This window comes from Haliotis asinina, chromosome 2 (assembly GCF_037392515.1).
Source record: "Haliotis asinina isolate JCU_RB_2024 chromosome 2, JCU_Hal_asi_v2, whole genome shotgun sequence".
Lineage (NCBI taxonomy): Eukaryota > Metazoa > Mollusca > Gastropoda > Lepetellida > Haliotidae > Haliotis > Haliotis asinina.
In genome coordinates, this window is record NC_090281.1 from 90,154,642 (window position 1) to 90,170,401 (window position 15,760).

General features: G+C 38.6%; 1 long non-coding RNA gene across 1 annotated transcript; it reads right to left on the reverse strand.

Annotated features, from left to right (window-relative positions):
- Positions 1 to 495: 495 nt before the first annotated feature.
- LOC137272992 (uncharacterized) lies at positions 496 to 13,655 on the reverse strand. Its single transcript, XR_010956117.1, has 4 exons — positions 12,614 to 13,655; positions 11,703 to 11,875; positions 2,205 to 2,263; positions 496 to 1,923 (listed from the first exon to the last, which is right to left on the reverse strand). It is a non-coding gene; the product is annotated as an uncharacterized lncRNA (long non-coding RNA).
- Between the last annotated feature and the right edge of the window lie 2,105 nt (positions 13,656 to 15,760).

Genomic DNA, 15,760 nt, shown 5'->3' on the forward strand with positions numbered 1-15,760 from the left:
CAAACTCTGAAGTGATATGCTGCGTCTTATGACAACCATTGTTGTTCACTAGGAACATGGGTTGATGCACCCTGTTTGTTTAAGTTCCCTGAGCCCTGCACCATCGATATTTTGGGTTTTTTAGTATGTTCCCTGAGCCCAAGGGGAAGATAAACAAACATAGGGGCCACTCAACCATGAAATGGGGTACCAGTGAATACCCTGTTTATCTTACTGAACACCTGAAATTGGAATTGTTTGGAGTATGGGTCAAACCATTTTTGTAGCCAGTTCCAGATTTTGCAGACAAGAAAAACAGATTCAGAGTTATCCCCCCTTCCATTGATTTGCACTCGCGAAACATCGGTAATTCCCTACATCATACGTGATTCAATGTTATTCAAGAGAAACAATTACTGCCACGAAGTACCAAATGAGTTCAGCATTCCCAACGAGGTACATTGAAATGTTACTTGCTTGTAAGTGAGGTTCACTGAAAATAATAGAAGAGCACTCTGCCAATCAGAAAATGGCATTTATGTGTGAGGTAAGATAATATAAGTTGAATGCTGTCAAGGGTAATACAGTCTAATATACGCCTCTTCGCAGCAGTGTCTTCCGAGCTGGTGGGCGATCGATTACACAGCTACAAAAAGGCATCGATCAGACTGTTTGAGTTGAATGCAATGCTCAAAATAGTTTAAATAAAACAGTGAAACTCAGTAAATAAATGTGTACATATTAAACTACAAAAGAGCCGATCGAACAGTTTTCAAATTCGCGGCACTGCATGCATCATATTTTGACTTCATACGATTGTCAACGATATAGCTTCTCGGTAAGAGTTTGGCGGTTACCGTGGCTGCGTGTAATATTTTCCAGTTGTCATCCTCCTGGGAGCAGGAATGACACGGAAAATTGTTAAAGCATCATTGACCAATGATATTAAAGTATTTTACATGAAGGTGGGATAAGGGGATAAGGAGCAGTGACAGTTCCTTAGGTACACGGTGTCCTCTTTTGTATTGTTTTCCATATTCTGTGAGCAAGCGCCGGATCTACCTGCTGTCCAGCTAGTTTTTCGCTGAGAACAAAATCACACAGCTTTGGTGATGTATATTGGTCATAGTCCTCCGTGCTGAAGGCGACATGACCCACCCCGATGGCCCTGGCAAGTATTCCTGTTACATGGACATCCTCCATGTTAGTAAGCACCATATATTCCGAAATGTTCAAAATGTTTACAGCTATCCGTTTGGTCATAACATACATTGGCCCTGACGTATACACTGGTAACATGAGATACGGGTAATTAACAATGGAATATTTCCCAAAGAATTTTCTCGCTGATCTAACAACGTTACCAGCTATACCTTTGTTCCAGTCTCCATAATTCAGCTTTGAAAACACTTTTGGAAGATGTACAAATACGTCATCGTCAACCTTCATGACATATTCAGTTTGTGGGCAATACTCTCGAACCCATTTAAATCCAATTAAGGTTTTATATGTTAAATTTTGGTAGGATTCAATAAATGCAGCTTGAACGATATCATTCTGTTCTTTAGACTCTTCCCTCAGCTTTGCTTCCTGTATGGGGTTATTGGTTTGCCCGAACAAAAATATAAGTCGTACTCTGCCCTGCATCGAGAGTCCAGGCCACGATCCTCCTCTGGCAACTTGTCCCCATGTATGTCTGACAGCGTCCCTTCGATCCCTGTTTCTAATTATTGAGAAGATCATGACCACGAGATCAACGTGTTCCCTTCCATGACAGTGATGTTGCGGTAGTATCCGGAAGTTAAAGTCAATTGGCGTTATTTTGTGATCATACGGCTTGAAGAAGTCCTGTTCTGGAAACACACGAAAGTTATTGAAGACGTACGTGAAAGCTAGAGCTGCCCCGAACCAGAGTGATACAGTTTTCGCACGTTTCACCATCACCTGGAAAGGAATGGTTAGCGATGCATTTCAAGGAAATGATCATAAAAAGCAGAAGCTCAAGCTATATTACCTGCTTTACATTACGTTGGAAAATCACCCAAAAGCAGCTTCGACGTATTTTCTTATAGTTTGTCATTCTTACAGACGATCGAAAATCATAAACTAGATAATCCAGTTTACCCTTAGCTGAAAGAGGCGTGTGTCTTGTTAGTTGCCTAGTCATGTTTGTATCAGCAGTAAAAGCTGCTTTAAAAATATGTAAACTTCCGAGACAGACTTACCGTATTCTGATCTCTGACGCTCAATTAGACATTAGATGATCATAAGTGGCAAAAAAAACCTGAAACACGAAAGTTTCAAATAACCTCTATGTCTCCAAGCCATTGGTTGAATCTCAAACTTTTCCTGGTCTTTCTCGCAATGAAAAAGTTGTGTTGCAGCTGTGCCGCATTGGACAATGTTAACATACACGTTTGTTTAAGATCCACCTTTTTGCATACCTTGCAATAGTCTACTAACACTCGAGCACACTTTGCTCTTATCAAACCGTGTTTTTTTGTGATAATGTTCATTCCTTAACTGAACTTGTTACAACATTTTCAAAACACTTTATTTTAGTATATTTAAAAGACGTTGATACTACCCATCAAACGTTTAGACTAAAGCAAATATATCTACTTACTTCAGTCAACTGCTGCGACTGTGCAAGTTATTCCATTCTGTTTAAAGGTACTGTTTACACACGAACTGATGTAGCACTGTGTAAAACGAATTTGTAAAGTTGAACTGATTGTTGTCATGAGTTTAATAAAGGATGAATCTCAGTGAACATTCTTAACAAACTTTACACGGAATGCAGCAGTTCACAAGCACGACATTTGCACATTTCTCAGCAATTTGAAGCATGATATTCGTGCAGTTAATCTGCTTATTTTTGCAGTTGGTGTCCCCAAGTTGAAAGAGAATTTCAATATAACTTTATCAAATTAAGATTGTATATGTGTGTTCGAACTACACATAGAGTTTGCAAAATGTATGGTTATAGGTCCATAGTAGCACAGTAAGACTTCCGATTTATCTAAAGAGATTCCAGATATTGGGTCCAATGACTCAAAAAATGGTACAATCTTTTCAGGGAGAAGACAGTCCATAGTAGCTGTCACGTTATACACAACAACCAGACATAATATGAAAATTCTGATTAAGATTGTGCAGGTGGACTACCCAGTTTAGTAATTGTAGAGTGTTTACATTTGGAAGTAACACGAGTAAAAGACGATATAAATGAAATCTATGTGTACTTCGTTACTTAAAACTCAAAACTTTTTGTGAGTGGCGACGATTTTTTTCAAAGGCATTATATCAGTTATTCTTGCAAGAAATAAATTCTTCAATGTAATAAGCCAGTTTGATGTTATTTATAAGGGTATCCATTAATAGGTTGTGGCCCTTTAGACTGCATAAAAACATATGTCTTTTGCTTTGTGAGGCCAAACTTTTGATGGGTAGTGTATATGACTAATCTAGAACATCTCAACGTGCACGTTTTCCTTGAATGTGATATTTCACTGGATGTTTAGGGATTTTTAACATCACTTTATCTGATATACTATAAAACAAAGCAGACCCCTCGCTGCCATGTTCGGAGATTTTTCGGTCGCGAGCGGAAACTCACGCAGCAAACATGGCGTCGTTGGAAGAAGCACCCGTCTCGGTGAGTTTTGTTTTTAGTTCCTACTATTACATTTTTATACTTATCCATCTTTGACCACCCGTGTTGAATGCGTTTAGGTATGAGGTGTTGTCGGGGCAATAGCTAATGTTTTTAGGAAAAGATTGTCACTGCAGAAGAGTGTCACAAGTCATGCCCCTGGAGGTTGTTTACATCTGAACATCGAAGTCGTGCCGATGATTACGAACGTGCGCTAGATATAACATCATTTTTTTGTAAAATGTGTTTAAATTTGTCAATTGCACTTCATAGCAAGAAAAATTATGGCTCATAAACTTCTTCATGGCGCACGTTCATGATGTTCGTAATCATCGGCACGACTTCGATGTTCAGATGTAAACAATCTCCAGGGGCATGACTTGTGACACTCTTCTGCAGTGACAATCTTTTCCTAAAAACATTAGCTATTGCCACGACAACACTTCATACCTAAACGCATTCAAGACGGGTGGTCAAAGATGGATAAGTATAAAAATGTAATAACAGGAACTAAAAACAAAACTCACCGAGACGGGTGCTTCTTCCAACGACGCCATGTTTTGCTGCGTGAGTTTCCGCTCGCGACTGAAAAATCTCCGGAGATGGCCGAGCGTGTTTCCAGTATTACCGACACTGCTTCCGATAGGGCCGATGTATTTCTGTTATTACCGCTAAATTACCGATATCGCTGCAATTGTTTCGCGAGAGGGCTGCGTTTGTTTACATATGAGATGCAATTCCTTCAAATTTGCTGTATTTCCTTCAATTACTTAGGGGGGCCTGGTATCGGACTGATCCAGACACAGGTCCCAGTAGTTCCGAATCAATGACTTTAGAATATGAATTTCCCTTACCTGTTTTGTTTCTACGGCTAACTTGTTCCCCTTTACTAGTAACTTAAAGTTAAACATCCAGGATGGAAAGAGGTGGCCGATACCTACACTGTCAGCGTTATACCTGGAGGATGCGTTCTCTCTCAAGGATGTCTGATCAATATAAGTAATTAGACACCTCATCCTCCGTCTGCACTTGCACGAAACCCAGTTGTATGTGTATCTCTATTTTCGAGGTGTCAGATATTTCATATTTCATCCGGTATCGTGCATTTCACACTGTGTCCGTAAGCTGGGCTTTGTCTACTTCACATTGTCCGATATCGCGAATTTCACATAGTATGCCGATTCTATTTATGCCTATATAATTTATATAATCACTGATTGGGTGATTGTTGTCATGGGTCACATTTCGCATAATGTATGTTCAAGACCAATAGTATTGTAGCGATAGGCCTTTTTTGATAGTGCTCCAGTGTGCCTTCCTTGTCTGGCTGTTTATCTTATTTACTTGCAGCTATAGATAAAGTTCAAAGTGAATGGCGATACAGCCACGCTTTGCTTGAATGTTATCGACATTGTGTCAGTATATACAAAAGCTGATTGTTGTGTTGACGGACACACTCACGGACTCACGGACTTACACTCAGAATTATACTGGAGTTGTGTACCTCTGCCATTGTCTATTTGTCAACAACATCCGCTGACACTAGGTGACAGTTATACAGGACACACACACACACACACACACACACACACACACACACACACACACACACACACACACACACACACACACACAAAGTAATGTCCATGAAGTCAGAATGTTGAGTTAAGCATGTGTATACTATCACAGCAGATTCTAAGATGAAAGAGAATGAAATACAAAAGTAGATATGGTGTTGTTACAGCAGATTAAGTGGGTAAGTGATAGACGCCAACGAGTGTACAACAGGGTGGCTGATAGTGTACGATAAACAAAGGGTGGGATTAGATACACAAAGGAGAGATTAAAATGATACAGTGAATCAATAGGTAGTTGGTGAAGCCTAATTAATTGGTGAAGTCTCAGTCTAATTAATTTCCCAGGCATTGGGTAAGTAAACTCCTTGATGTCTGTTCATCTTTGGTGCAAATCTTGTGATGCTGATGGACTCGGAAATCCTGCGTCGTCCATAATCAAGGATGGTTGATGCTATGATGATTGTTGCTTTCCAGTTAATGTTGTTTATTGTATATACATGCTTAAAATCATCACTAAGGCTTCATGTATATTGCAGTGTGCGTCGGATAGCGGTAAACATTGGTCTGGAGTGTGTTGGTAGGGAGGAGGGTCACAAGAACGCCAAGGAAGGGCTGCGTGTTGTTGGCTTCAGGTTCCATAGTATAATTAATGCGGTGGTGTTGGCTGTTCAGGTGTTGTAGTAGCTCGTCTCGATCTTGGCGAGGGTGGAGGATGACAAACGTGCCGTCAACCATACGATGCCAACACATGGGTTTCACGGATGAAGTCAGTAGGGCTTTCTCTTCTGGGTCCGTGAGGTATATTTCGCTGAGAATAGGCGATAGTGGCAAACCCATGGGCGGTACAAGTATTTCTTCGTAGATTTCTTCACCCCAGGTGAAGTAGGTTGATTCAGTGGAGACTGAGGTTAGGTTGATTATGGAGCCAGTAGTAAGGCTGCTGTCTCGGGGTTCATCAACCAACCCTAAGTGCTTGCATGAACATCCCATTGGCTTCGGAATGCAATCTATTGTCTATCTATTATGCAGTCTACCTACCTACACCATCCTGTCTTATCTGCCCCATACCTGCTTGACAACGATACAAGTAGCTGTACCGAAACGTCGCTTCACCTGAAGTTGTTCATCCACAAAGTTTGTCCATATCTGATTCACCAACTTCTAAACATGTCACTCAAAGAAGTTTGTACATAATGGTGAAAAATCAGTGTCGGTTCCTCTGTAGTGCAAATGGGGTTGCAGCATAGGGAAAATGACCAGTCTTTTTACGAGCGAGCGAAGCAACGTACTTTCTTCCCATCGGTTCAAAAAATATTTTTCATGTCAAAATATCGCCATCATCAAAAGTGTACACCCATTTCTTCTCTGGGTTGTGCACTCACATTTTCAGCCTCATGTTGAACAATTACTCGCGTGAAATAATTTTTATTCAACATTCCAAGCGCAACTCGTGGTAGATCAGACCGTTCTTCGCCTCAATTCCCCCTTCCAGCTTCCGGTTCAACGGAGTGAAGGAACAGGAGGGTATTATTCCAAAGGGAATACTTACAGTTACCTCCCCTGCTACATTCGCCCATTACGCCAGAAGTGTTTTTATGGATAAATATGTATAAATATTACTAAATTCTAATATTACTAAATTCTAACAACAGCGACGACAGATAAGACATATAAACTCCAACAGGTTCATGATAAAATTAGGCAATATGGTATTTCTTTTTAATTTCTGCTTATTCTTGTTCGATCAATCCCTTCATCCGGAAGCTGACAGGGGTAATGGAGGCTAATGGAGCGGCTAATCTGTGAAATGGTTCAAAGACAATAAATCTTGCTGTCACGCAGCTTCGCGCGGAAGTTTCAAAACAGATTTATAAAAGCTTGCTATGTCAATCTTTGTTATAGCTAGTCTTCACAGAATAAGGTTAAAGTTCGGCTTGATTCCACGACCGAAGAACTAGAAGTCTGACGCTCTGAGCAGGTTTAAAGATTCTCATGACTGGAATATTACAGATTTGGTTTTCAGATTCCCGTATAAAAGGTGGTGGGGACCACATTCAATTGACCGTTTTACAAATCACATTAACAGCAAGTTAGTGAGGTTTTATTCCAGGGTTTGGGTTCCTGGCACAGAAGCGGTAGCGTTCAATTGGGCTGTCCCAGCGGTACACCTTATACCAGGGATATATACCAGATATGACACAGCTTAGTGCTAACAATTCCATTACAGGTAAGAGCAAGAAAGGCCTATTTGATAAATACATCGGGCACATTATTGCCATCAGAGTTAAGTCTCTTTGTTGAATTTTGAAGATATGTTTTCGGTTGGCACATGGAAGCAGCAGGAATCTTTGGTCCATCCAGTTATCGATTCATTAACAAATAGAACGTGCTGTAATCTCACTGATTCAGGATTTTAAAACAGAACAAAAGCGACATACAAGATTTCGATTTTGATGTTAATTAAATGCTTTACTTCATTAACAATACAGCGTCATCGACTTAAAACATGTTTTGTAATAAATGTTTTGCTGCCTAGTTAACGCCAATCAATGTCAATGACCTGGTGAAGGTGGACGGAGACATCACTGGACGTGTAATAAGAATAACACAACCACTGAATTCCTTCCATGTGTACGTTATAAACATCGAATATGGTGAAATGGAAGTTGCAGGGTACAGAGTGAAAGTATTGCCGTAAACAATCTGGAGCTAGTCGGCTTCTCATCAAAGCATCCACCTGCCCCCAGAGTGTCATATATGACTTACTGCAAGATGATTTTTTTAACCCCCTGTCGAACTTCTTGGCTGCATACGAAAACGAAAACACAGTTAAAAAGACAAAATTGGACATGAATCTTGTTTATAGTACTTAGCATATCCAACCAGCGGGAATAACCGAAACAGCTCTTCTCGTAAGCACAAAAACATGGTCAGAAAACGGGGTAAAAACAGGGGAGTGCGTTTACGCGCATTTGTCACGTTGTCGCTGATTGCACAAAAAATACAAATGAACCAATGGAAAGGAGGATAACAAAGCTAGACACACCTTTTTCTTATAATTTGAGAAATGTGATGTCAAATGTTGACTTTGTGAAGGTAAAATCTCCCGAGGTGTAAAAAGCATATTTATGCAAAGCGCACGTTTGTAAAAATTCTCATAGTTAGAAGAATCATCCAGCTTCCACTTGTAATTGTATATTTTTTAACAACGTGTTGACGTCGAAATAATAATTGAAAGGGCCCCACCGCCTATACCGGAAGTAACTTTCGCTTGCGATGAAGCAACATCCTGATTCCAGGGCTTCTAATTAATGTTGAGAGGCCCGGGAACCAGGATACATACAATGCCTGCCAGCTGCCTTTGGTGCGAAACAGGAGAGTGACAACATATTTCATACATGCGATATGATATATTGTGAACTAATGAACGAATATAAGCCATTTGTTAGCGCCGATCAATCCTATTTTAACACATATTTGGTGTAAATAAAGAGATCTAGCTTGCACACTGACTGAGTTGACGTACCCTTTCATGAAATTGACATGGCTATCGAATGAAATGCTACTAACAGTGAGTGACTTAAGATGTGATTGACTGGTTGTATACACAAGTTAGTAACATTTGACAATTGAGCATGACGACATTTTATGTTGTATTATCTCCATTTTCAGTTGCGTGGGCTGCCCAAATGAGGAGAAGAAAGAGACGAGGCTAGGATACTTATGTTTTCTAGAGTGACACAAATCGTTGGCTAGTGCTATATCAGATTTGCATGATTAACATGCAACTCGACCTGTATGCTTAGGAATTTCTTTAAGGCATTGATACCTGCTATGTATTGAGAATTTGCGATAGAGTAGAAAGAACAAGACTAGGTACTCAAGGAATAACAATATATCTTCGTATGTTGTTATATCAAACTCTGCCAAAATGAACACTTAAGCCCCAGGATTATTGCAACTGAAACTGTATTCGCTGGAAAGTATTTGCTTATTATAATAAGTATTTATGATCAAATCCAAATCAGACTTCAACAGTGACCTAAAAATATCGGATACCGTGTGAATCCATCATGTATGAGATGTTGTAAATGATATAAAAGGGCTTGGCTGAGATTTGTTTATGTTATTGGGGCCAGGTTTAGTTTTCAAACCAGTTATATATATTTTATGGATTATGTTGTAGCAGAAGAACTTTATTTATTCAATTTGTAGTGGTACTATGTTGTCCGTAGAACGTTTATGAGGTTGCTCCTGTCTTAAAGGTCACATGCAACGTAAAACACAACTTTGCAGATTCTGATACCTTTCGGTATGCACTTACCGAAATAAATCATCAAAAATGCCAATTCAGCCTATAAAGTTGAAAAAATGCGATGGAGATAAGCCCGCGAAATCGGAGTTCAAACGATTCACTAAATTTCCCCCAGCGCTGGGGGAAAAGTGGTTTCAACAGCTTTCAAATTGATTTATGACAACTTTCAATTTGATTTATGACTCGTGCACCCGAGTCCTGTCTCTGCCACATTATGTAATTAGGCAGGTGTGATACTTGTACACATGACATGTTTATGTCTGTGGGTTCCAGCCACGCAGTAGTTCACCATCTCTACTGAGATGATTTTTTATTGGATCGAAAGCAAATTCAGAGAACATGTATTTGCAAAACCCAACATCTCTATATACATTCTTTATGGATAACAACTTCTTCTAGTTGTATGATTTTGTTTGACAACAGTATATGAATCCGTACTGAAACATTGCAAGTACAATAAAAGAAGTTGTTTTCCATAAAGAATCTTACTTTCTTGTGACTCTCCATACTTCTAAAAGGCCCACCAAACAGATCATTCTGTACACACAATGAGCCCTCAGTGTATCAGCAAATGAACCAGCCAATCGGAAGACGTCGTTATACTTGAGTGCACATCCACCAGCTACGACTGGGTTCGGTCTCCTGAGGGCTTCGTTTCAAGGGAAGTAAGCCCAAGTATAAAATATTGCACTTTTGAATCGCGATTGTATGCTTAATATTTTGTATATTTGTTTTTTACAAGCAGCAATGTATATTATATGTCATGAATAAGTGATAATTGTGTTTTAATTATGTTTGATTTTTTGGTTGCATATGACCTTTAAGAAAGGAGCGAGAGGTCCTTATATTTTACTTGGTTTTTACATATTTTGACAAACCTTTGTGAACATCAAACTTGCCTTGTATACAATTATTGTCTTTTCTAGTCATTACTACATTACTACATGTCATATGTTTTTGATGTTGTTGAAACAGCTGAGATGGGTACCACTCCGTCAGTTACAGATTTCGCAGTTGTATGTGTTAGATATATTACTTTTGTTGCAAAAAAAGACAGACTTGGTGCCAATAAACAAGTACAATGCATAACAATATTTTTCAGAACCGTAGAAATAATGTTTAAAATTACCCTAATAATTGTATGGCTGGAAAGAAATTTGGTAACTTTTTGATGGAACGGGTGTTGTTATGCTAATAAGTTTTTAAATATTTTTTTGTGCCGAAAACAAAGTGTATTTTGATGAATTATCCCTTGCTCTAGCTCCACATACAATTTCACGTTAATTCTACAGGTAGAACACTAGATATTCTTTTAAATACATTTGCATATGTTTGTACCACATGACCTTCAAATTTTAAGGCCGAACGTATATTTTTATAAAAGCTGTAAAATATTCTTTTTCCTAAATTTTTACTGTCACTCTTTTGGGACAGAAATGCCTGTTGTACCATGACAATGAATATGTATGCTTATTTTGATGACGTTTTACTCATCTTAAGACATTAATCATGAAAATTTTGTATAAAAAGGCCAAAAAGTTTTGAAATTATTGATATGATGCTACTCTTACAAGGCCAGAATTCCATATTGTATGTTGTAAATATATGACTGCCATCACCTAAATGGATAGACAGGATACCATTAAAGAACTAGAATACTAAACCTTTTTTTGGAAGTGCAGAAACATTTTCAAAACGTTCCTGACCAAAACAATGGATGAAAAATATGTTCATTTTTTCAGGGTGGGTGTATTGTAAATCTGAGAACTTTTTAATGAAATGTATTGATATAAGAATAGAATAGTTTTGTTGTTATTGAAACTTCATTCTAGTAACACACTAAATTTGGCTGAAAAATTCCCATGAATATAAAATGACTGATTATGCCCATTTAAGGATTTCCCCGCGAGAACATTCAAGCCAGCTTGAAGACATTACGCCCTATGACATTACCCCAGTGAACTGAACACTGTTCCATGCAACCGTTTCATAGCGGCAAAGAATTCGGATTGTTCGGTGTATGAACCGTCTTTCCTTCGGGGAATAAAGGGTAGCGTCTATTTGAAGCGTCAAGGGTACTCGCATGTGTTAGCTGAATCAGTGCATGTCATGAAACTGAGAGAGGTTTTGAAATCAAAACTCAAGTCATTAAAAAAACAATGTAAAGAAAACCTACCATTCCGTGCTGATCCTGTATCCGACACTGAACTACAGAAACTCCGTGAATGTGGCCAACTAGGCACCAGCACGCCAGATTCCATTTTAAACACATTATGGTGGAACCACACGGTTTATTTTGGCTTGAGATCTGCGACCCCGCACAGGCGTATGCAATGGGGTGATGTAACACTGAAAGTTGATTCAGAGAACCGTGAATATCTCTAGTATACTGAACGGTAGTCAAAAACCCGTCAGGGTGACAAGACTCGCGATCTTGCTCCTAAAGCATGGGCACAACCTGGGCATCCGTGATGTCCTGTCGCTGTTTACAAGTAAACTTCACAAGCGATGACCATCCATTCTATTTGGCTACAAACACCCAGTTGGTTTAAACGTCAAGCGGTTGGCAGAAATAAATTGGGAAAACAATGGCAAGTAAAGCAGGGCTTTCTAATGACAAACAGTTGACAAACCATAGCGCAAGGAAACGTATGATTCCAACTCTGTCTGACAAAGGTGTTCCAGCTCGCCAGATTATGCAAGTGTCGGGGAACAAAAGCGTTCAATCGATCAACGGTTACTCCACAATGAATGAAAAACAACTGTATTGTCCTGACAAAAGATGACATAACGATCTCTATGCATTTATACACTTGTTGACAGTGTTATAATAAATAACCATGAACAGTGGTGAAAGGACTATGCGATCAGTCAGAATAATATAAAACTGATGATTTGGTATACTGTAGATATAAAATCATAATGATTAATCATTCACACACACACTGACTTATATGCAATGCTAGTGCTTCAAGTTAGTAAGTGATCTGCTAGAGTAAGTTTATATTATTTTATATTTTATTTTTTTATTTTATATTTTAATACTAACTTAACAAAATGTTATTACTATGAAGAGAGGGTGCTTACCTGTAAATGACCAAGATTACAACAATATTAAATGTTGCGCGTCCGACATAGTTGGATGGTGACATGGAAGTGTCACACGTCACAGGCATGGAACCCACGTGACTTGGCGGGTAACCAAATACGAGTGGCACGTACAACTTTCTACATGTGAACAGTGGAGAAGCAGCCTTCTGGTGAAATAAATGGGAAATAGAAGGCTGTCGGCGAAACTTAAGCCGTACATAACCGGAGTATGGGCGACGTTGAACATGCGCTTTCACGTGGAGCAGACGACTAGAAGGGAACTCTCTCCAAAATGACGTGCAATTAGTGAACCGAAAGAAGCGCTCGTAAAGTATCCCCATAAGACACCGAGGGGGAGCTGCAGTTACGTCAGAATGGAACACAAACGCATTTAATTAACACATACAAAATAACCCATTGACCCTAGATGGGGCACCACAACAACATCAAAACATCTACAGACTTCTGTCTTCCAACTGTGATTCCACTCCACGTGGCACAGGCCTGTCTCTCCCTTGTGTAAATAATCCACCGAAGCCTCAGTCGACCCGTCCCCGTCAGTCATGTCCCAAATGAACTTAGTTTCCCATGACATCCATGCTGTTCACGCTCTCTTTTCTGGTCCAATTTACGGTGGAGTTTGCAACTGCACTATTTCAAATGATTCTTCTTTCAGACAGCCACCTGCACCAAAAAGGCATATTTTGCCTGATGCCGACTCAGACTCGGACTAAGTTAGTGTAGACTTAAGACAAGGACACCTACCCGAGCCAAAACTAGGTCACAGTGCGTTTCCGCAGAATGTTGACTAACGTTGATAATTGTGAACCGTCTTCTTAGAAACAGGTTCACCTTTCCCGCTTTTGATTGTTCCCTTGAAGATGTTCACTGTTGCAATAGTTAACGTTCAAAAATATTGCTCGTTTGCACAGGGATACTCTATAACTATATAGGCTCCCTGGTTTGCACAAGGGCTTGTATTGCTGAAAATTTTACGTCCTGGGTCCAACAAGCCTACACTGATATATGTGCACATTATGTAACAAAGCGGACTCAGTGGGCCATGACCAACAAATCTATTTTAATACCTCCATGGACAATGTATGCATCTTGTTAGGGAGAAGAAAGAAACTATGTCTCACAGCTAGGGTAGCTCCCAGTGACTCCACATGAGTGGATGGCTAGTGTATAAAAAGGACTCAATAACTCTCACTGGAACCTAGTCTGTTGTACAGACCCTGAAGTATAAATATCCAAGAAAGCCCACACAAGTCTAGAAAATGTGGCAAGTTAGATTTCCATAGCTTCTGAAAATGAAGAAAGTCTCAGGGCTCCATTTCATTATAATATTTTTTTGCACTGTGGACGTTTTTTTGCAGTAAAATATGTTCATTTCAGAGACTAGCTGTTAGTCTGCAAGTGACTTTGCGAGGGAGAATAGATCAATAAGTTACCCCGCCCCGTGGGAAAAGCATGCATTCACGGCAGTCAGTGAATCGTGAAGCAGTCATTCGAATCGACTATATTGTCAGTACCATGGTAATAAAATACATGATTGGATTTCAGTTGTGGTTTGAACATATTTTATTCAGTTAGAAATGGATTGGCAAACAAGCCTGTATGACTTATAATAATGCCTCTCCAAATTACATGTTTTGTTCATATTTGTACGTGGAAATTTTACATAATATTGCTATACATTGACATAATATTGTCTTAGATGAGTCAGAATATTGCGTACGATTAACAAATCAGTCATCAAAATAAGAACAGAATGCATTTGCATGATAAGCTTTAATTTTTTTTATTGTTCACATCAATACAAGGTTATTGATATATGTAGTAATATGTGAGTATACAATGTTGAAACATTAAATATAAATGCAGTTGTATAGGTATATTGCACATAACAGTTGAGCAGTAAGCATTGGTCATTCTATATCAAATAGTGGGAATAGATCAGACCATTTTTTAGAATTAATCGAAAACATTGTTTCTTTTGGATATATTTTTTCCCACCATGAACACATCTTTTAAAATCATTATATAGTTTTCTAAGTCAGGTAATATCTTTTCAGGGTGCAAATACAGATGTACCTTTTAGCAGAAAGTATCGTGTGATAAAGTAGTGGGTTAACATTTAGAATACCAAACCAAACGTGAAATTTTGTCAGTTGCAGTTCCTGTATGTTTTGATTAATCCAAATTTGATGTTCATTCCAAAATTGTTTGGTTTCCTCACATTCCCAATATATACGACAAATGTTTTCATCCTCGTCGTTACAGAAATAACATCTGAAATTGTCGACCAATTTCATCGTGAAAAGTTCTCTTTTAATATAAATAATTCCATGCCAAAATTTATATTGGAAATCTAAATCTAAAAATTTAACATCTTTTACAGTTTTCTTACACAGACTAAAGATCACGGGCCAATCAGAATCAATATCTTTGAATATAGTTTCCCATTTATGGTAAAACACCATCAGATAGCAATTTATCATAAAACGTTCCTGAACCTTTAGTTGAAATCATGAAATCCTTCTGTAGAGAGTTTATATTGAGCTTATTTGTATACCTATCTTTGTAGCATTTTAAAGTCTTTTTCCACGATTCTGGTAAAATATATAGAATATGTTCAAGATCTAAGCATGTACCCCTTATCCCATATGTATTTCTCAAATCTTCATAAGAAACCAGACCTTGTTCATCATACAAGTTCTTAACAGTTAAAATTCCTTTGATGGCCCAATGTCTGATAAAGTGGTTTGGGATTTTAAAGTTATGATTGAGCCATATTGGTCGGAATTAGATATCATTTATGCTATTATCTTCAGTGGTGTTTCTTGTGTTGATAGCCCACGGATCATGTAAGTCAGAAGTAAATTTAATTCCTAAAAATCCAAATTCTTTTCTTTGCCATTCTATATTCAAGTCTTCACAAAGTATGTCTCTGCCTCCAGCTTTGGAGCCAATCCAGATTGCCTTACTCTTATATATATTTATTTTTAAGTCTGACATATTGTAGAAAGTATTAATTGTATTAATCGCAGCGTATAGACTATCCTCCGAGTCATCCAAGAATAATTCTGTATCATCAGCATACTGGCCTAATTTATGTTCTTGCTTATCAATTACAGTACT